This window comes from Eutrema salsugineum, unplaced genomic scaffold (assembly GCF_000478725.1).
Source record: "Eutrema salsugineum unplaced genomic scaffold, Eutsalg1_0 scaffold_18, whole genome shotgun sequence".
NCBI lineage: Eukaryota > Viridiplantae > Streptophyta > Magnoliopsida > Brassicales > Brassicaceae > Eutrema > Eutrema salsugineum.
The window spans coordinates 1,605,041-1,628,527 of NW_006256846.1; the positions used below are offsets into that span (position 1 = coordinate 1,605,041).

General features: G+C 42.5%; 2 non-coding genes across 2 annotated transcripts; both read left to right on the top strand.

The window, feature by feature from the left end:
* The first annotated feature begins 2,480 nt into the window (after positions 1 to 2,480).
* Positions 2,481 to 2,585, top strand: LOC112087374. The gene has a single exon (XR_002900058.1). It is a non-coding gene; the product is annotated as a small nucleolar RNA R71 (small nucleolar RNA).
* An 18,090-nt stretch (positions 2,586 to 20,675) lies between these two features.
* On the top strand, positions 20,676 to 20,782 carry LOC112087413. The gene has a single exon (XR_002900094.1). It is a non-coding gene; the product is annotated as a small nucleolar RNA R71 (small nucleolar RNA).
* The last annotated feature ends 2,705 nt before the right edge of the window (positions 20,783 to 23,487 follow it).

Consider the following 23,487-nt stretch of genomic DNA (forward strand, 5'->3'; position numbering starts at 1 on the left):
AAACTCATACATTGATATATTCATAAATTGCATCATTTAGTGTACATATTGTCCAAATCATGTCTCATTTGCATATATCTTAGGTCTTTAGACATTGTTTTAGGACTTAGCAGATTTGCAATAGGTCTAAGAGAGTTTTGCATGGTTTGGAGTGTTAAACAGGTGCTTATGGAGCTTATTTGGATTGGAAAATGTGAACCAGATGAAGAAATGGAGTTGAAATGATCAAAAATGGTGTAGAGGAGCAATTTAGAGGTTCTCGGCAAAATGCTGTACTGATGGTCGAAGATTCTCGGCTAAAATCCATTATGCGGATAGATCTCTCGGCCAAAGCATGTAATGCTGTTTAAGTTTATCGGCCTAAAATATCGGGTGCAGGTACATCTCAGAAATTATGTTACCGGAAGGTCTTGCCGGCCGATTCAGTCTCTGGGGTCCACAGCAAAAATCAAAATAATTGAGTCTAGATTCCAAAACATTTAGACACAATACATTTGGAGCAGCGAGTTGAAAGATACGGCCACAGGAAGACAGACCTGTCTCACATCCATTCTGGAGCAATCTGATACGTCTGAAAGATTGCTTGTCCGGGGAGCCTTGGCGTCCAATTCAGCTGCCGGCGTCTTCATGAAAATTTGAGAAGATTGAGTCGTGGTTTCAGAACAGTTCTAATTAGTGGATTCAGATAAGTAAGCTAAGAGTTATAGCCATCAGAAGACATGCCTGTCTCGCTTGCATTCCAGACCAACTCGATGTGCTTCAATGATTACGCAGGATGATGCTCTTCCTCTCCGATTCTCGGGGCCTTCATCAAGATTCAAGAGCATTGAGTCTTCTTTACAGAACACTTGAGATCACACGATTTGGAGTTCGGATCTGGGAGATAACGTTTCCGGAAAGAACACGGTTTTAGAAGCCTTCTCAGGATCGTTCCGGTTTACTGTTAAAGATCGGCCGTCCGGGAACCCTTCCATTCCCCGGATGCACTTGCACTCTTCATGAACATTCTATATAATTGAGCTGCCTTGCGACTGGAGTTCGAATCAAGCCATGTGGACCAGTATTCCAGGAGTTATGCTGCATCAAACGCGGAGTGGTCCGAGAAAATAAGGAATGCTGCGACTTGGGTGTGCGACTTGGTAAACTCGCACCCATGAATGTTCATACTCTGGAAGCAAGCTGAAACTTTAGAGATGTGTGTAAGCAGAATCTGAGCAGGGTAGAGGCTTCCAGAATAAAATTTGGGTAAGTTTAAAAAGTTGTCCGACTTGGGTGTGCGAGCTGGACATGAAGTGGAACAATCTAGCACATGTGATCGCAGATGAGACCGACTTGGGCGTGCGAATTGGGAAAGGGAGTGACCATCTCGCACATCAGGCACAAGACCCAACTGAGCCGGGTCAGTACTCAGTTTGTCCTGGGCTGACCCGGCCCAAAACCCTTGCTATATATAGTTATTTGGGAAAAACTCTTAGACATCTTTGATCTCTCTTTGTTTGCTTTTCCCCTTTTGTCAAAAACGAGTTAGTTAAGAGATATCTGAATGATTTAATCAATCAAAAGATGTTTCTTATCATCTCCTCTTCTTATCTTTTCTTCTAATCATGATTAACATCACCTCTTGCAAATGATTAGCTGTGTTAATCATGATTAGTGAGTAGTCATCTTTTAAGCTTCTAGGTGTGTAGATTAGGATGTTTAGATGTTTGATTTATGATGTTTAGGTTCTAGATTCTCATTTCCTATCCTTAGTTAGCTGCTCTTAATGCTAGATCTCTCATTATAAGCTTGATCTGGACCTTAGGCATTTTCTCCACCCACAATGTGTTTGATGAAATGCCTGAAAGAGCTAAGCTAAGAGTTTATGCCTTTTTCATCATGAGAGTGATAGTTAAATGCATAAATGACATATTAGAACTGTTTCTTAATTCTCATTGATTAATATTTCACAAATGAGAATTTGGTTTGAAAGTGGATTAGTGTAGAGATCAACGCCTTCATGAGAGGATTAGTCTAGTTTAGAGTTCTAAGTTAATTGGATTTGAGATCATGTGATTGCTTGCTATATATTTCTGAGTAAGATTCAGTCTATCTTAGATCTTATTTTGATGCACAAAGAGGCTGTCTGGTCATCTTATTTTGATGGATTTTCTTGATATATGCTATCATCTTCATATCTTCCATTTTCATCATTTCCTGCCGCAGTATCACAGTCATATATATTCTTATTTTGAGATTTAAGAAGTTGACTAACCATGCTTTTTAGCTCAGAAATCTCCCTTGACTCATGACTAATGATAGTCTTCTTTGATCTGTCATACTCAGGATTGTTGTTGTTGGCTACAGCCAAATTTTCGATGAGTGCTATCCCTTGTGGTATAGTTTTCAAACTGAAATCTCCATTGCTGGCAGTATAAAGAGAAATTTGGTACTTCTGCTGAAGTCCTCTATAGAAGGTGCTTAGCAGGTTTGCTCCATAGAAACCATGATGAGGGCAGTCTCTCTCATACTCTTTAAATCGCTCCCAAGCTTCATAAAATGATTCTATTAGGTGTTTCTCAGCTGGTTCGATCTTGACTGGGTGTAGAAGTGGTTCAGGAAAGCCGACTTGCATTCTTCCCATGAAGTAATAGAACCAGATGGTATAGATTTTAACCATCTAAAAGCTTTATCACTTAGAGAGAAATGGAAAAGGTTACACTTCACATAGTCCACAGTGTCTGGAGTGGTTCTCACCATCCCACATATTTCATCAAAAAGATCAATGTGGTCCATTGGATGCTCAGTAGAGATTCCATGGAACTGATTTTGCTTTACCAAAAAGACAATCTGAGGTTTTATCTTGTGATCTTTCCTCTTGCTGGGGCATGAACTTGAATAGCTGATCTATTTAGAAAGTGTTTGTGAGGTGCATCGAAATCGACAATAACTCTATTGCGGGCCTGTCTTTGCGCAGGATTGGCAAGTTATATGGGTCGATTGGACTCTCTACCATTTGGTGGAACAATGTTTTCACCATTCCTTCTTTCTCCTTCATCGTCCCGATCTCGTCTCCTTTGATCATCAGCGGCTTGAGCAGCATTTCTAGGGATTTAATTTCCCTCTTCATCGAGTTGTGGGTGGCCATATGCTTCATGGGCAGCATCTCGATAATCATCGTGAATAGAATCCCGGTCATTGTCTCCAATGTGATCATCTTGATCACGGTTTAAAAGATCTTTCCAATGAGCATTCGGATTGGCCATCTTGAGCGTCCTTTGTCAGAGTTTTCGAAGTTCTCGTTCGTGTTTGTTGATCTCGTCTCAGGGCGGTACAATGTTGGCAGGATTTCTCCTAGTTTTCATGCACCTGAGAGCAAAGAAAGCAAAGATAAAAAAGAGAAGTTAGAAAATTTTCCAGCAGAACTCGAAAATCTTGTGGTCTAAATTTGAAATTAAATTAAGAAATCAAGTCAACAGCGACAAATCCCCGGCAACGGCGTCAAAAACTTGATGTGGGTGCAGTGGGAAACACAAGTTTTACCCTAGACAAGCTCCAAATGCACAGCAAACACAGTAGTACTTAGGGATCGAATCCACAAAGATTTGAATGTTGAGGACTTCTAACTGATGCTAAAAAACAAATCGTAGACCTAATTTGAATAGAAAGGGGTTTTGGTTTGTCACTAAATCTAATTAAACAGAGAATTAAAAAGCTTGAAATAAAAATCAGTTGAAAACTATATGAAAATTGGCGCTGAGATTTGGGTTTATCCTTAGGGTTCATGTTTTCAAACACAAGGAATTTAGGCAATGATTTTTTATGACTCTGAAACTAGGATAGACACTTGTAAGATTAGCCAACTCTCGTCACCCTAATCATCTAATCATTTATTCTTGGCAATTAACTCTCGCTCTCATGCCAGAACAAGATCATGCATTTCAGATCGGAATCCATCTCGACTTATGTATCCTCCTTAGGTAGATTTCGTCTCATACGATGGTGACGTTGATAAGATCTAGTTCAGGCAACCCAAATACAACACTCTCGTGGCTCGGATTTAACCTAGGATCGGACTCTGGGTGATCAATCCAGAGTTACCGCTTTGAGATTTAGATGAATGGGAGAATCATACAAAAATCGAAATCGTTTTTCCTAAAAACCTAGATGTTAGTCGATCATGGGATCCCTTTGGATTGTCCGTTCACCCAACTCGGTGACTCAGACATGGCTGAGTTAGACATCATCATCGGTATAAGAACTAGAAATCCAAAAAGTAAATAAACAAAACTTTCAGAAATCTTCTCTTATTGAAGACACAGTATAGCAATGAAATAATTCTACAGATGCATAAAAATAAAACCTAAAACTACAAATGAGTTCTCTCTCAAAGAGAAGAAAGAGGCTCCCTTACAAAAGACTTAAAAATGAGTATTTTTAGTGTTTCTTCATGTCTGGGCGTCTAGGACTTGTAAAATGGGTGCAGGAAGTGTCTTGGGCCTAAGTCGGGCTCCTGAGGTTCGGACACAGGTCCACCAGGGGTGAAACAAGCTGAGCCACGGTGGGAACAAGCTTGGCCGCAGGTGAAAGCTTCTGTCCTTGACTGGACTGTGTTGATTGGCTTTCAGTGCATTGATGATATCTGGAGATCTAACCGTTGGATTGCTTTGATTCCAAATGTGTTGGAAAGCTGGTTGTCTCCTATATAATGTTTCCAAAATTAGGGATGATCCGACGGTGAGAACGTCTTATTTGGTTGCCAAAATTCTGACGGCCTGAATTTATCCAAAAATGTACTTTTGCTCCAAAATGCACTCCAAAACTCCAAGTTTCCTGAAAGCCTTTCAAAACATATAAAAACATATAAAACCTTTAAAACTGAGTGAAAACACCTGCATAAGATACTGAAAGTGATCCATAGATATGGTCAAAATCAGGTGTTATTAGGCAGGAACTTGAATAGCTGATCTATTTGAAAGTTTGGTGAGGTGCATCAAAATCGGCAAGATGTCTATTGTGGGGCTGTCTTCTCGTAGGGTTGGCAAGTTGTATGGGTCGATTGGCTTCTCTACCATTATGTGGAACAATGTTTTTATCATTCCTTCTTTCTCATGGATCATCCCGATCTCTTTCCCATTGATCATCTGCGGCTTGAGCAGCATTTTCAGGAATTTGATTTCCCTCTTCATCGAGTTGTGGCTGGCCATCTGCTTCATGAATGGAATCAAGGTCATCATCTCCAATGTGATCATCTTGATCACAGTTTAAAATACCTTCCTGATGGGCATTCGGATTGGCCATTTTGAGCGTCCTTCGTCTGAGTTTTCGAAGTTCTCTTTCGTGTTTGTCCATCTCGTATAGTGGCAGTACAATAATGGCAGGATTTCTCCAAGTTTTCATGCACCTGAGAGCAAAAAAAAGTAAAGATGAAAAGAGAAGCTAGAAAATCTCCCGTAGAACTCAAAAATTTTGTGGTAAAGAACAGAATTTAGATTAAGAAATCAAATCAACAGCGACAAATCTCCGGCAACGGTGCAAAAACTTGATGTGTGTGTAGAGGAAAACACAAGTTTTACGCTAGATAAGCTGCAAGTGCACAACAAACGCAGTAGTACTTAGGGATCAAATCTAAATTGGGATTTGTGTGTTGAGGACTTCTAACTGAAGCTAAAAACTATCGTTGACCCCTAATCGAATAAAAATGGGTTTTGGTTTGTCACTAAATCTAGCTAAGCAGAGAATTAAAAAGCTTGAAATAAAAATCTCTGAAAACAATATTAAAAACGGCGCTGGGATTAGGGTTCATCTTTAGGGTTCGTGTTCTAAAACACAGGAAATTTAGGTAAGGATTTTCTATGACTCTGAAACTAGGATAGACAGTTATAAGATTAGCCAACTCTCGTCATCCTAATTGTCTAATTACTTAGACATGGCAATTAACTCTCGCTTTCATGCCAGAATAAGATCATGTGTTTCAGATCGGAATCCATCTCAACTTATGTATCCTCCGTCGCTAGATTTCGTCTCCTACGACACTGACTTCCATAAGATCAACTTCAGGCAACCCAGATACAACACTCTCGTGGCTCGGATTTAACCAAGGATAGTACTCTTGGTGATCAATCCAGAGTTATCGCTTTGAGATTTGGATGAATGGGAGAGTCATGCAAATATCAAAATCCTTTTTCCTAAAAACCTAGATGTCAGTCGAACATGAGATCCCTTTGGATTATCCTTTCACCCAACTCGTTGACAACTCATACATGGCTGAGTTAGACATCATCATCGGTTTGAGAACTAGAAAGCCGAAAAGTAAATAAACAAAAGTTGCAGAAATCTTCTTGTATTGAAGACACTGTATGGCGATGAAAATATTCTACAGATTCATAAAAATAAAACCTAAAACTACAAATGAGTTCTCTCTTAAAGAGAAGAAAGAGGCTCCTTTACAAAAGACCTAAAAATGAGTATTTTTAGTGTTTCTTCAAGTCTGGGCGTCTAGTGCATGTAAAATGGGTGCAGGAAGTATCTTGGGCCTTAGTTGGGCTCATGAGGTTTGGACATAGGTCCACCAGGGGTGAAACAAGCTGAGCCACGGTGGGAAGAAGCTTGGCCGCGGGTGAAAGCTTCTGTCCTTGAGTGGACTGTGTTGATTAACCTTCAGTGCATTGATGATATCTGGAAATCTAACCGTTGGATTGCTTTGTTTCCAAGTGTGTTGGAAAGCTGGTTGTCTCCTATAAAATGTTGCCAAAGTTGGGGATGATCAGACGGTGATAACGTCTTATTTGGTTGCCAAAATTCTGACGGCCTGAATTTATCCAAAAATGTACTTTTGGTCTAAAATGCACTCCAAAACTCCAAGTTTCCTGAAAAGTCTTTCAAAACTCCAAAACATATAAAACACTTATAAAACCTTTAAAACTGAGTGAAAACACCTGCATAAGATACTGAAAGTGATATATAAATATGGTCAAAATCAGGTGTCATCAGGCAGGAACTTGAATAGCTGATCTATTTGAAAGTGTTGGTGAGGTGCATCAAAATCGGCAATATGTCTATTTTGGGGCTGTCTTCTCGTAGGATTGCCAAGCTGTATGGGTCGATTGGCTTCTCTACCATTATGTGGAACAATCTTTTCATCATTCCTTCTTTCTCATGGATCGTCCTGATCTCTTCTCCATTGATCATCTGCGGCTTGAGCAGCATTTCCAGGGATTTGATTTCCCTCTTCATCGAGTTGTGGCTGGCCATCTGATTCATGATCAGCCTCTCGGTCATCATCGTGAATGGACTCATGATCATCATCTCCAATGTGATCACCTTGATGATAGTTTAAAAGATCTTCTTGATGGGAATTCGGATTAGCCATTTTGAGCGTCCTTCGTTTGAGTTTCCGAAGTTCTCTTTCGTGTTTGTCCATCTCGTCTAGGAGCGGTACAATGTTGGCAGGATTTCCTCTATTTTTCATGCACCTGAGAGTCAAGAAAGCAAAGCTGAAAAGAGAAGTTAGAAAATCTCCCGCAGAACTCGAAAGTCTTGTGGTCTAGAATTGAAACTAGATTAAAAAGATCAAATAATCACCGAGAAATCCCCGGCATGGTGCCAAAAACTTGATGTGTGTACAGAGGGCAATACAAGTTTTATCCTAGATAAGCTGCAAGTGCACAACATACGCAGTAGTACTTAGGAATCGAATCCACAGGGATTTGTATGTTGAGGACTTCTAACTGATGCTAAAAACAATCGTTGACCCCTAATTGATTAAAAATGGGTTTTTGTTTGTCACTAAATCTAACTAAGAAGAGAATTAAAAAGCTTGAAATAAAAATTGGTTGAAAACAATATTAAATACGGCGATGGGATTAGGGTTCATCTTTAGGGTTCATGTTCTAAAACATAGGAAATTTAGGTAAGGATTTTCTATGACTCTGAAACTAGGATAGACAGTTATAAGTTTAGCCAACTCTCGTTAACCTAATCATCTAATCACTTATACATGGCAATTAACTCTCGCTCTCATGCCAGAATAAGATCATGTATTTCAGATCGGAATCCATCTCAGCTTATGTATCTTCCGTCGGTAGATTTCGTCTCCTACGACAGTGACTTCCGTAAGATCTAGTTCAGGCAACCCAGATACAACACTCTCGTGGCTCGGATTTAACCTAGGATAGTACTCTAGGTGATCAATCCAGAGTTATCGCTTTGAGATTTGGATGAATGGGAGAATCATGCAAATATCGAAATCCTTTTTCCTAAAAACCTAGATGTCAGTCGAACATGAGATCCCTTTGGAATATCCTTTCACCCAACTCATTGACTACTGATAACTAAGAGTTTTCACTCTTTAAGGAGGTTATCAATACCCCTGTCCTTGTAGTACAAGGGGTTATCAAACCAAACTTGTAGTGGAGACACTAATCTATGTTACTTGTGATCTTAAGTCAAGAGAAAATGATAAGGGTTTTAACTAAACTATTTAACAAGTAAATGAGCATGTAAATGAAACAAAAGATGAGATTTAAACTAAGTGCAGATGCAAATAACAAGCAAATGATTCGGATGATGATAATATATGATAAAGGCAGAAGCTTTAAACAGGATACTTGACTCGGGTGCTTCCACGCTAAACTAATGGGTTAATGAATCATTTTATCAAGCGATTTCATTTGACTTTGAACTCAAGGCATGTTAATCTTCTCATGAAAGTATTAAACATCTAAACTGATCCTCTCTCATACCAAAATCCCTTTTGAGAAGCATGAATCAGTCAGCAATAAGATTCAGTCCAAAAAATGTCATTTAAGAGAACAAACTATCACTCTCGCGATGAAAGACTCTTAAACCCTTAACCGAGTGGTTCAGACATTTCTACAAACACTTTTGATGCGAGATATGTCTCAGATCTGAACCTCAAGTGATGTGCTTGGATCCAGCCTAGAGATCTCGTCGGTTAAGGAATGAAACATGCAAGACTAGACACCTAAACCCATTAATCTATCTTGAAAGCACCCTAATCTACCTATCTAAAGCCGCTTAAACGACTACTCACTGATCATAACGAGCTCACTAAGTCCTTTGCAAGACGTGTAGCTAGTCATGATAAGGAGTTTAATGCTGGATGATAAAAAGAAATAAAGAAAGAACAAGATTCTGATGCAAAAACGAGATATCGGATTAGATTAATCAAGTTTCACAAAAGAGGCAAGTTCTTAAGGCTAAAAGAAGATAAGAGATAAGATGATTAGGTTTTTGGTCCTAAAATGTATTTATAGCAAAGGGAAAGTGTCGCGGGTCAGCCCGGCACAAACCGGGTACTGAGCCGCCTTCTTTGGTTAATGGGTGAGTGCCACGGTGTGTCGGAGAGTGAAGCCGAGGTCTTTATGTCGAGGAGTGCACGTGAGTCAAGATCCGAATGAAGATCTCGTGAAGAACACGTCAAGAACATGCATGAACCCTAATCTTTGATCCATTTTCACGTGTGTGTTCTTGAGCCGTCTTGTTCTTGATTCTGGGTTTGTGACAAGGAACCTCGCCATAGAATGCCGCGGGGCTTGGTAGTCGAGGGGTTCAGGAGAACAGAGTCCGGCATGCATGCCGAGGCCATTACACCGAGGTGCACGTTCAACACTTAGTCGTTTCCAGCTTCATTTCTTACGTGTGCATGCCTGGATCCCAATATGCCGAGGCATCAGCACGAGGTCTAGCCCAAAATACTCCCGAGATATGAGCCTTGACTTGAGCAATGTCGAGGTAATGATGCCGAGGCCTGAGAAATTACTTAACGCGTATCGCAACTCAGCTAAGCTCGTATCGACCATATTGCCTTCCGGAAGCAGTAACTTTTAGCACACGACTCCAATTGCTCTGGGACCACTTCCGTAGTCAAGATGACTCAATAAGCTCGAACTTTGGTGAAGAAACCGTCGGAGCTTGGGAAGTGGAAGGCTTCCTGGATTTCACATCTTTGCACCGCATTGGGATCCCCGGAAAATAAGCTTTTGGACCGATGTGAACTCCGGAGACCTTATCTTTCAAACCATTGATCCGAATTGAGTGATTCTAAACGTTCTGAGAAGATCTTTCACAGATCTCAAACCTTTATGAAGACTGGGCAAGCTAGTTTGGGACGGAAAGGCTCCGTCCGACGTGATCTTGGAGATCCGCTGTTCGGTTCTCGAGTATGCGCAATGCTGGTGCTTATTCCGGAAGCCATATCTCTCTCCTCACTGGTCAGAATTGGATGATTCCAACTGTTCCGGAATCTTTGCTTGATTATCTCCAACTTTGGTTAAGACCCCGTCAACTGATTCGGACCGGAAGGTTCCCCGGATTGCTGATCTTTGAAACGCGCGGGCAAGGACAGGTTTTAGTCGAGAAAAGCTTCCCGCGGTAAGGAAAATGACTGAGGGCTATGTACCGCGGTAAGCTTTTAAGTCGTAAAATTCTCTCGCCTCGGCCAAAAACTTAACCCGTGGTAATTTGCACCCGATACTTGTCCTTGGTCGATTTTGGTCGATCGGTAAGGGTTTTGGCCGATAATGAGCGTTCGGTAAGCTTTTTGACCGAGGTTTCTGTCCAGCCGGTTCGAGTTTTGGCAGAGAAATTCCTTCAAGCGGTTTTCACCATTTTTGACCCTTTTCTTCACCGTTTTCTTCTCTGCTCCTCTTCTTAAGCTCCAAATGGCTTCCAAAGCACCTGATAAAGACTTCAAAACATGCAAAACTCTTTGGGACCTAATGCAAGCCCTAAATCCTATTTTGATGCTTAAAGACTCAATTTACATGGGAAAACACATGATGAGGACTCTAAAATGCACTCTAAATGATGTAAAATATAGACATATCCACTCCCCCACACTTGTCCTTTGCTTGTCCTCAAGCGAAAAGAACAAATGAGAGAAAGAGGTTGTAGTGCAGATGGAGCTCATATTTCCTTTTTAGAGAGAAGTGATCACAATAAGAACTCGGATTCATGCTCAAATATGCAATGCAAAGCTATACTCAGATATTTTCCAACTAAAGCACGGAATCTCCACAAGTCATCATCATATTCAACTCTTTCACATTCATTAAGTTCGTAACCGGTGAATCAAATGATGCAATGTTCAAATAGGCTGGCTTGGCTAGGGTAAGGTCATGAGATAAAAATGATCTCATCAACAATCAAGCGGGTGCAATGCAGTAAAGGGATCTCTCTATGAACGACCAAACTTTGGCAGAATGCTAAAGGTAAAAAGCAACCTGTGCATACAAGGGCAAGACTCATCACACCCCACACTCCACTCAAAGCTTTCTCATTTGCTCACCCTCTCAAGATCCTCACTTTTCACAATCGTTTTCTTTTCACTAGGGGACTCACTTTTTTGCTTTCATTCTCGAGTCTTGGAGTTCACTTATTCACACAGCTCTTTTCTTTCACAGCGTATAGCCTCTTTTCTTTTCATTTAGAATGCTTGAGCCTTTTTGGCTTCTTTTCATTTCAGAGACTAAAATTTTCTTTTAAAACATCAGAGCTCATCTTTTCAAATCCAAGACTCAATTCTTTTTCTTTCATCCCCCTAGCTCTCTCCACTTTCTCTTTTCCACTCAACTCACCTTTTTCCACTCACCAACAAGTCTTTTTCCCCCACACTTATTCTTCGCCAATACTGTCAGTTCCTTGATGTTGGAACATAGCACTCAATGAGACATGCCCTTGTCGCTCTAAACCTAACACTTTCTGCTAAGTTTAGTCCAAGGTGGCCTTACAATTCACACACAAACATTGGCTCAAAAGAAAGATGGGTTCAAGGCGAGGGAACTGATCCGTGATGCGGATTCAGATACTTAAGCTAAGGAAGGAGGGTGGTAAAAACAACGATTCTAGCTCAAGTATGTATATCGGTATCCACAAGCCTATTCAAGCAATGCATCAAAAGATATTTTCATTTCAAGTTCAGGGTTATCACTTAGTTAGAGTTGAGTGTAATTCAAACTTGCTTCTCAGATTCAAATCGTTTCAAGCTTTACAAGCACAGAATGAGTTTCACAAGCATATTTAGTTCAAGTTCTCAAGTTATTTACTCTCTAGGAAAAAATCTATCACTGCTCCTTGCACTGATGCAATCCTACATGATGCAACTAGACTCGATCTTAAAATGCGAGATGCAACTAGAATGATGCAATTTTATCATATGTATTAAGCTAAATGAGACTCAAGAATGCAAAAGTCAAATAAGAACAAAGAAAACAAGATCAGAAAACACAAAGCTCCTCCCCCACACTTAAATAACACAGTCCCTTGTGTTATAAAAGCGTGTGAGAGAAGTAAAAAGACAAACTAAACAAATGCAAGATGGTATATACAAGATGCATATTTACAAGAGTTTGAAGTCGATACCTCAGTCTGAGAGGTCTGATCCCAAGTAGTACGAGGGATTTGACGTTGAGCAGGAGGGCGTGGACTGACGTGGTGGGCTGCTCTCCGAGGGTTCCGGTAGGAATGCCGAGGCAGGATGGATCCAGTCCTCTTTGCCTGGTGGAAACTCCGGGTTCCTCGCGTTTGAGCTTTCTCCAACCTCTTCTAGTGTAACCGGTGCGGTTGAGGTCGCCGAGTTCTTATCCGGAGAAGATGGTCTGGTGAGTTGCTTGACTTTCTTTTTCAGGTGCCTTACACAGTCCACCAACGCGTGAATGGTCTTGTCTTGCCACTTACACCACTTTTGGAGGGTGTTCACTCGCGAATACAGCTTTGGTGTGGTATTCAGGCTCACCCCACACGTATGGATCAAAATGGTATCGGCCTGCTCCTGTCCTTCTCTCAGCGTATCTCTGTTCCTCATTCTCACATCCAGCCGGGCCATTCTCGTTCTGAGGCTTGCTAGGTGCGGCCTTGGTGCATTTGCGCATTGGTGGGTCGAGAGATGGGTTGTACAACTGGTCCTTAAGAACATAGAAGGAGACGTTACACTGTTTATCAAGCATGGTGAGGCCTCGGTTAGGCAGTAGAACCTGTATCCCGTCTCTGTGCATCAGCGTGAAGTTGTAAACCCATTTGTCCCTGGACTTGCCTCCAAAGAAACCACTTTTACTCAAGTATTGCTCATCAATGATACTCGGCCTTGATGGTGAATCAGGGAATATGAACCCTTGAGCTCTCAAAATCTTAGTGACAATTCAACCGTTCTGAAGCCTCCTTGCTCCTTTCTTCTTTCGGTCGCACCATACATTGTGCCTGTAAGTAAGCATTTGAATCGCAAAGAGCGCACCTAAAGAGGGTACATGCATTGGCCCTTTGAACTCCTTCCTGTTCTTCATTTGAGTGATGAGCGGCTTCAGTCCAAGTCCTAACAGTTCAAGCTCGGCCGTATGAATAACACCAGGGTTATAGGTCGAGAAGAATGTAGAGGCTAAAACTCGGTTGGCGTATCTGATCGCGGGGTTTCTGATGCAGCTCGTCTTGCTCTTGCCTCCCAAGTAAGGTCCAAAAGTGATTGTTTCCCACAAGGCAGCCAGCTCTTCTTTTGGGTACACAAACTTGTCGAGCGAGCTCCCGTTCCTTTCAAAACCAAATATCTCGTCAAGCTCCTTGAAACTGACCTTGTAATGCACGCATTCCATGTCAAACTCAATGTGGCCGAACCCTTTGCCATGTAAGCGTTTGGGGTCTCTCTTGGGGTAGATGACAACCTCCAAAGTGGCAAGAAACTGCTGTGTGATCCCCTCGTAAGCAACATTGCTCATCATAAAGAACTCGGCCAATCCCATGTTTTGAAAGATCAGGGTAACATCGTCGAGTATCTCGACCTTCCTCAACAATTCCATATCAGGAAACCGATCTTGAGCCACTCTTATAGAGTTAAAGTGGTCCAAGTACTCCTCAGTAGTTGGGAAATGCTCTTCCTCGGGTTCGGGCTTCGGTTCTTTCTTGGCCTTTTTGCCACAATCGGTTTCATGAGGTACCAGGGCTCTCAGCTCATCTTCATCGTATCCAACAGCGGCCTGCTTCCCATTCCTCCTTGATTCAAGAGCTGGTACCGGAGTGAGCTCAGCGTTCTTTGCGCGTTTAGCAGCTGGCTCGCCATCGGGTCTTGTTGCGGGTTTCTTGCTTGTTCCTCCATTGCGTGCCACGGCCACGGCTTTTCCTTTTGTACCTCTTCTCTGGACCTCGCTTTTGTTCGTCTTGTGAGCAGGAACGGTTCGTTCGCCGGTCATCTGCAAGAGAGATTCTCAAGAAAACCGTTAGACCTAAGTATATCGCTAAGCACATGTATCTCAAGATGGCAAGAACAGAGCTTTTCCTCTAACAAGACCGGTCTTATCGCTTCTTCAGTCATCAAAGAGATTAACAACAAGCTAGAACAACCGGTGAGACTCAAGATATCTGGACAGTTCAGCTCAACAACTCAGTTCACCATTTAAGCCGATTCCAAGCGCATTTTCTCAAGAATTTTAAAAACTCAAGAACAAATAATTTTCAGTGCAAAGACCAGTTTTTCATGCGTTGTCTATCCTGATGGAATTTTTAAAATTGTTCCCAAAGGCCGATATGCTCTAAAAGAATCAATTCCACATTTTACAAACGTTATGGCTCGCAAAGAATGAAGGAAAAAGATGAGTTCTTTAAGATGCAAATACCTTTGGGAATGCAAGATTCAAGCTCAGTGAGATGCTTATGCAGAATAGACAACAACTTAACGAGTCTAGAGCACTTGGAATCTCGTGAAATGAATGAGAAATGAGAGAGTTGTGTTCGTGAAATGCAGAGAAAAGAGTGAAGAGGGCAAACTCTGCGTTTTGGCTCGGGATGGAGGCTGGTATGGGCTGGAGCGCGCTTTCCAGCTGGCATTTGGACTGCTGTGGGACTGATCCCCCCCTCTGCTCCAGCTCCAACCGTTGACCGCGCCAAAAACCTTCTTGACCGGGCGTTTAAATTCAAAATGCTGCGCAAAGCCTCCAATTGAACGCGGTATGGGAATGACGTGGGCCGTACGGTCTAAACCAATTTTCTTGTGTTAATATGAGCGTCCTCGGCTTGTTCCACCCCGAGGGCACCAAGCCGAGTGGTTTGAGCTCATGCTAACGAGTAAATCTCTGTGGCCTTCACGCCTTTTCCTTAAACCGCGCAAAGCCTCTTCTTCGATCTAAGTGTTCCAAGTGTTCTTGTTTTTTGATCGTTCTTGAAACCTGGCACCTCGGCACGCTCCACCAAGAGGGTATCATGCCGAGGTCACTTGTTTTAACAAAGAACACTTGGTGCTTGGGGGTTTAAACGGGCTGGCCTTGGTGTAAACTAGTCGCGGCCTCGGATCGAGGTTTTTGACCGTTTTAAGTGAACATCGCCCCTCGGTATAATTATACCGAGGTGTTTACACCGTGAGCTTCCCCCACACTTAGTCGTTTCACTACGAGGGTCGATACCGAGGCTATGAATACTCTTTGACTTAATTCATTAGGCCGTGTCTTTTTCAAGCCTTTTCTCACTTTCAGCCTCAAGGCTCGCTGTCTAACTCCTGAAACACTTAACAAACCCTTCAAAATGCTTCATACAAAAAGAAAAAGAAGATGAAAAACGAAATATGTACAAGGATAAGCTTCGGGTGTCTCCCAAGAGCACTTTGTTTAACGTCTCTAAGTTTGACTTTTCATACCTTTTCAGGCTGATTCCGGTTCAAGAAGAGGAACTGAGGTAGCTCCCTCTCTTGTTTCTGATGCCAAGTAATGCTTTACCCTCTGACCGTTTACCACAAAGCCTTGTCCATCTTTTCCTTTTAACACGACAGCTCCATAAGGCCTTACTTCAAGAATTGTGAACGGACCGGACCACCTAGACCTCAGCTTCCCAGGGAATAGCTTAAGTCTTGAGTTAAACCATAGAACTTGGTCCTCTTCTTTGAACTCTCTCTTGTGTATCTTCTTATCATGGAGCGCCTTGATCCTTTCCTTGTAAATTTTAGAGCTTTCAAAAGTGTCTAAACGGATCTCCTCCAGCTCATGAAGCTGTAAAACCCTCTTCTCTTGTGCGGTCTTGATGTCAAAGCTCAGAAGTTTTACTGCCCACAAGGCCTTGTATTCCAACTCAACCGGTAAATGGCAGCTTTTCCCATAGAGCAAGTTAAACGGTGAGGTTCCAATGGGGGTCTTGTACGCGGTTCTGTAGGCCCACAAAGCATCATCAAGTTTCTTGCTCTAATCCTTCCTAGATGAGCTCACGGTTCTCTCCAAAATAGCCTTTATTTGACGGTTAGAAACCTCCACTTGGCCGCTGGTTTGCGGATGATAAGGGGTGGCCACCTTGTGCTTCACTCCGTGCTTCTTCAAAAGACTCTCGAGAGTCTTGTTGATGAAATGGCTTCCCCCATCACTGATAACTACCCTTGGGACTCCAAACCGTGGGAAAATGATACTCTTGAAGAGTTTTACCACCACTTTTGAATCTTTGGTTGGAGATGCAACCGCTTCAACCCATTTACTTACATAGTCCACCACGACAAGGATATACTGATTCCCGTATGAGCTTACAAAGGGACCCATGAAGTCAATGCCCCAACAGTCGAAGACCTCTACTTCAAAGATTGGGTTTTGGGGCATCTCATTCCTCTTGGATATGTTACCGTGCCTTTGACAAGCTTCACACCTCGAGACTACATCTTGAGCGTCCTTGAACATAGTCGGCCACCAAAAACCGCTTTGTAAAACCTTGGCAACCGTCTTGAATGCACCTAAGTGACCACCATACGATGAACCGTGACATTCTTGTAGCACCGGATGGATCTCTTCTTCGGCCAAGCATCGCCTATAGAGATGGTCCTTGTTAAGCACGTAAAGATACGGATCATCCCAATGATATCTCATCACATCTCTAAAGAACTTCTTCCTCTGATAAGTATCAAGATCCGGTGGCTCTAAACCGCAAGACAAGTAGTTCACAAGATCCGCGAACCATTGGGGGCTTCTTTCCTTGATCGTATTGGCTTCCTCCACTTCTAAGTAAGACCGGACCAACATGAGATGTTCCTCGGGTAAAGCATCATCAATGGGGACCCGCTCTTCAATCCTCAGCCTTGAGAGATGATCTGCGGCTCCGTTTTCGATCCCCTTCTTATCAAGTATCTCCATGTCAAATTCTTGGAGCAACAAGACCCATCTCAACAGCCTCGGCTTAGCGTCCTTCTTAGACATCAGATACCTCAAGGCCGCGTGATCCGTGTAAACTGTGACCTTTGATCCCACTAGATAACTCCTGAATTTGTCAAATGCAAACACAATGGCAAGCATTTCCTTCTCGGTGGTGGCGTACTTTTTTTGAGCCGAGTCCAAGGTGCGGCCTGCATAGTAGATCACATGGAGCTTCTTATCTTTCTTCTGCCCCAAGACAGCTCCCACGGCATAGTCAGATGCATCAGTCATCACTTCGAATGGTAGAGACCAATCGGGAGCTTGTACTATTGGTGCACTGATCAAAGCCTCCTTGATTCTCTTAAACGCTTCCTCACATTCTTTATCAAAGATAAACTCCACTTCTTTACACAATAGCCTCGTTAAGGGTCTAGCTATCTTGGAGAAATCTTTAATAAACCGCCTATAGAATCCTACGTGCCCAAGGAAGCTTCTTATTCCTTTTACAGAATTCGGAGCTTGTAGGTTCACCATCACCTCGATCTTAGCCTTGTCCACCTCAATGCCCTTCTCTGATACCTTGTGTCCCAAGACAATGCCTACTTGGACAATGAAATGGCACTTCTCCTAGTTCAAGACAAGTCTATGCTCCTCACATCGCTTTAGAACCTGAGATAGATTTGCAAGACATTCGGAGAAAGAGGAGCCGTATACGGAGAAATCATCCATAAACACCTCAACTTTCTCTTCAATTAGATCAGATAAAATGTGCATCATACATCTTTGAAAAGTGGCCGGTGCATTACACAAACCGAAAGGCATTCTCCTATAGGCATAAGTGCCATAAGGGCAAGTAAATGTCGTTTTCTCTTGATCTCGGGGGTCTATGGGTATTTGAAAGAACCCGAGTATCCATCAAGAAAAAAAAAATAAGGATGATTAGCTAGCCGTTCAAGCATTTGATCAATGAATGGTAAAGGAAAATGATCTTTTCTTGATGCAGAATTCAATTTCCTGTAAACAATGCACATGCGATGGCCGGTTATAGTTCTTTGGGCTATGAGTTCATCCTTATCGTTTTTTACCACCGTGATCCCACCTTTCTTGGGCATAACGTGTACAGGAGATACCCACCGAGAGTCAGAGATTGGATATATTATCCCTGCCTCAAGGAGCTTTAGTATCTCCTTCTTAACCACCTCTTTAAGGTTCGGGTTAAGGCGACGTTGGTGCTCAATAGAGGACATAGCTTGGTCCTCTAGGTGGATCCTGTGTGTGCATATATCAGGAGAGATCCCTCTAATGTCAGCCAAGGAATACCCTATGGCTCTCCTGAATTTTCTTATTTCATTAAGCAATGCACGTTCTTCATGTTCAAGCAAGCTATCATTTATGATCACGGGAAAAGTGGAGTTTAGACCCAAGAACGCATACCTGAGCCCTGTTGGTAGAGGCTTGAGCTCAACAGGGGGTGCATCAGCCTCATTCCAATCGGCATCAAAGCTGCATTGACCTGGAACAGCTTCCTCGGCCTGTTCTTTGTTCTCGCGCGGTTCACCATCGGCATCGGCACAAGCTATCATGGCCACGATATCCCGAGGTGTCTCCTTTGTATCCTTGGACCCCTCGCTGTCTAAAATGTCGAGGCCACTCTTCTTGAGCTCTAGAAACCTCGTCTCAGCTCCAAGTTCCTTCGGTTGGTCCAAAAGAAGCTTGTGCACCTCGCTTTCATCGTTCAAGTACCCGTGCTCGCTTTGTTCCCGTGTTAAGACCACTTGTAACGGATCTTCTGAGTTTAATTCCTCTAGGAGCTCATCAGCTAGCTCCTCCATAACTTCCACATAGAAAACCTGACCTCCAATGGTCGGTTTCTTCATCATTTCCTTCACGTTGAACTTCATAGTCTCGGAACCGATGTGTAGTTCAATCATACCCCCTCTCGCATCGATTATGGCTCCTGCAGTTGCTAAGAACGGTCGGCCCAAGATAATGGGGTCTAGTGGTTCCTCGTCCATCTCAAGAACTATGAAGTCCGTGGGGATTTCTATTTCACCGATTCTCAAAGGTAAATCCTCAAGCAATCCCACCGGTAATCTAACCGATCTATCAGCTAATACAAGAGTGATCTTGGCCGGCTTGTAGCTTTTGTATCCCAATCTCTTGGCCACCGTGTAAGGCATCAAGCTCACAGAAGCTCCTAGATCACATAAGCAATTTGAGAACTTCAAGTGACCTAAAGCACACGGTAAAGTAAAACTGCCCGGATCGGATAGCTTTCTTGGTATAGATCTTCTTTGTATTATAGCGCTGCACTCATGGCTCAGTATTACCATACCCTGGAGCTCCTTTGTCTTGTTGAGAATTGCGTCCTTTAGAAACTTTCCAAGGTGAGGTATAGCTAAGAAAGCATCTATGATGGGTAAGGTAAGTTGTGTGTTCTCCAAGTGTTTCTCAAAGACCGCCTTGGCTTTGTCTAGGATCTTCTTTTTGAAACGCCCTGGGAATGGTATCTTGGGTTGGTAAGGTGGTGGTGGAACGTAGGGCTTTTCAAGCTCAGTTGTCTTTTCCACCTCTTTTGCTTTGTCTTTAACCGGTTCCTTCTCAAAAACCTCTTCTTTACGCGCATCATCTGAGGCTGCCTCCCCCTCAAATTGCTCATTGGCCTCAATGAGCTTTGTCTTAGGCGTTGGAGCTTGTAATTCTTTACCACTCCTCAATGTGATAGCGTTCACATACTCATTGGGGTTTGGCTCCGGCTTACCTGGTAAAGCCGGGCCTCTTGATGATGTAGAGGCTTGGTTTTGCTTAAGCTCTCTGATATCTTGCTGCATTGTTGCGTGCTGGCTCTCAACTCTCTGCTGACCCTGTAACAATTTCTGTAAAATCCCACAGACATCGGTTCCTATCTGATTCTGACCTATTCCCTGAATCTGTTGCTGATTACCCATCGGCTGCGGATTGAACCCTGGTGGAAACTTGTGTTGCTGCGGTTGGCTGTTGAAGTTGTTACCCTGAGCAGCTTGATTCTGTTGAGTGTAGCCTTGCTGTTTCCCACTGAACTGTTGCTTGGGCTGAAAGGTATTCTGAAAAGGAGCTTTTTGAGCATAACTTTGTTGTTGTTGTTGTGCAGGGTACACTTGGTCTTGAGGGTTAGCTACATTCGGGTTTCTATAAGAGAGGTTTGGGTTATTGCTGTAGTTGTTAAACCGCTGATACCTCTGCTGATTCCCTATGTAGTTCAGCTCCTCTTGGGTTAGACCATCTTCATTAACATTGTCAAAACTTGGCCCTTGCTCATCAAACTCGCCTACAAAGTGTATTGGCTTTTGAGTCGCCATTAAAACTTTGTCAAGCTTGCTCTGAAGCTCTCTTATATCCTTCTTCATACGCTGTTCATCACTAGATCCCTCTGAACGGTTTGCCCTATCAAAGCCTTCACCGTACGTGTCATTAGACATGGCGAGGTTCTCGACTAGTTCCATTGCCGCATTGATCTCTTTCCCAAGAAAATTTCCATTTGAAGCTGTATCGAGTTGGTTTCTGATCTCGGGGAGTGCACCTCGGTATAAAGTACTCAAGAGGGATGCCTCTGAGAAGCCGTGGTGTGGGCATTGGTTAGTATAGCTTCTAAACCGTTCCCAAGCTTCACTAAAGCTCTCGTTGTTGTGTTGCGTGAAACTTGAGATCTGATTCCTGAGCTTAGCCGTGCGTGATGTGGAAAAGAACTTTGATAAGAACGCCAGTTTACACTGCTCCCATGTTTGTATAGAACCCCTCGGGAGGTTCTTTTCCCACTGGTGAGCTTTATCACCGAGGCTGAAAGAGAAGAAACGTAGCTTGAAGCTATCTTCCGAGACGCCATTGATCTTGGTTAAGTCAAAAACTCGATCAAACTGATCTAGATGCTCGAGAGGATCTTTTCCGGCTAGACCGTGAAACTTCGAGTTCTGCACCATATTGAGCAAGGAGGCTTTAACTTCAAAGTTGTTATTCTGAACCGGTGGAGCTTGAATCCCGGCTTGATATTGGTGCGCATTAGCTCGGTCATTTTCTCCAAGAAAGAACGGAGGAGGTTGTCTCTGAGCTGGTGGCGGTGGCGGATGAACATGGTGGGCTTGTTGCTCGTTTCTATTAGCTTGTTGTTGGTTTTGCTGAGCAAGCCATTCGTTTCTTTGAGCCTGTTGCTGGTTAACATAGGCTTGTTGTTCATTTCTTCTTGCCTGCGCCTGATTAGCCTGAGCCTGGTGCTCGGCATCTTGAGCCTGTTGCTCGATCCTTTGCTGTTCTGCCATTCCAAGTCTTTCAAAGTGCCGTTCTCTCTCGCGAGCTCGCCTCTCAATCCTGTTGATGTTATTGTCGTACGGTAAAGGCGGTTCTGTGCTACGAGACCTGGTTTTCATGCACCTGAAATCAAAACAAGAACTTGCAAAAGAGTCAGTAAAACAAAAGAAAGTAAAGTCTTGATCTTAAGAACAAATAAGAGAATAATGCTCCCACAAGTTGGCAACGGTCTAAGGCAGACCACCTGGGTGTAGTATAGTGGTAAGTATTCCCGCCTGTCACGCGGGTGACCCGGGTTCGGTCCCCGGCAACGGCGCCAATTGATAACTAAGAGTTTTCACTCTTTAAGGAGGTTATCAATACCCCTGTCCTTGTAGTACAAGGGGTTATCAAACCAAACTTGTAGTGGAGACACTAATCTATGTTACTTGTGATCTTAAGTCGAGAGAGAATGATAAGGGTTTTAACTAAACTATTTAACAAGTAAATGAGCATGTAAATGAAACAAAAGATGAGATTTAAACTAAGTGCAGATGCAAATAACAAGCAAATGATTCGGATGATGATAATATATGATAAAGGCAGAAGCTTTAGACAGGATACTTGACTCAGGTGCTTCCAAGCTAAACTAATGGGTTAATGAATCATTTTATCAAGCGATTTCATTTGACTTTGAACTCAAGGCATGTTAATCTTCTCATGAAAGTATTAAACATCTAAACTGATCCTCGTTCATACCAAAATCCCTTTTGAGAAGCATGAATCAGTCAGCAATAAGATTCAGTCCAAAAATGTCATTTAAGAGAACAAACTATCACTCTCGCGATGAAAGACTCTTAAACCCTTAACCGAGTGGTTCAGACATTTCTACAAACACTTTTGATGCGAGATATGTCTCAGATCTGAACCTCAAGTGATGTGCTTGGATCCAGCCTAGAGATCTCGTCGGTTAAGGAATGAAACATGCAAGACTAGACACCTAAACCCATTAATCTATTTTGAAAGCACCCTTCGTCTGAGTTTCCGAAGTTCTCTTTCGTGTTTGTCCATCTCGTCTAGGGGCAGTACAATAATGGCAGGATTTCTCCAAGTTTTCAGGCACATGAGAGCAAAGAAAGTAAAGATGAAAAGACAAGTTAGAAAATCTCCCGCAGAACTCGAAATTCTTGTGGTATAGAACAGAAATTCGATTAAGAAATCAAATCAACAGCGACAAATCCCCGGCAACGGTGCCAAAAACTTGATGTGTGTTCAGAGGAAAACACAAGTTTTACCCTAGATAAGTTGCAAGTGCACAACAAACGCAGTAGTACTTAGGGATCGAATCTACAGGGATTTTGTTAAGTACTTCTAACTGATGCTAAAAACAATCGTTGACCCCTAATCGATTAAAAATGGGTTTTTGTTTGTCACTAAATCTAACTAAGAAGAGAATTAAAAAGCTTGAAATAAAAATCGGTTGAAAACGATATTAAAAACGGCGCTGGGATTATGGTTCATCTTTGGGGTTCATGTTCTAAAACACAGGGAATTTAGGTAAGGATTTTCTATGACTCTGAAACTAGGATAAACACTTATAAGATTAGCCAAATCTCGTTATCATAATCATCTAATCACTTATTCATGGCAAATAACTCTCGCTCTCATGCCAGAATAAGATCATGTATTTCAGATCGGAATTCATCTCGGCTTATGTATCTTCTGTAGGTAGATTTCGTCTCCTACGATGGTGATGTCCATAAGATATAGTTCAGACAACCCAAATAAAACACTCTTGTGGCTCGGATTTAACCTAGGATCGGACTTTGGGTGATCAATACAGAGTTATCGCTTTGAGATTTAAGAACTAGAAAGTCGAAAAGTAAATAAACAAAAGTTGCAGAAATCTTCTCGTATTGAAGACACTGTATGACGATGAAAATCTTCTACAGATGCATAAAAATAAAACCTAAAACTACAAATCAGTTCTCTCTCAAAGAGAAGAAAGAGGCTCCTTTACAAAAGACGTAAAAATAAGTAATTTTAGTGTTTCTTCAAGTCTGGTCGTCTAGGGCTTGTAAAATGGGTGCAGGAAGTATCTTGGGCCTTAGTTGGGCTCATGAGGTTTGGACATAGGTCCACCAGG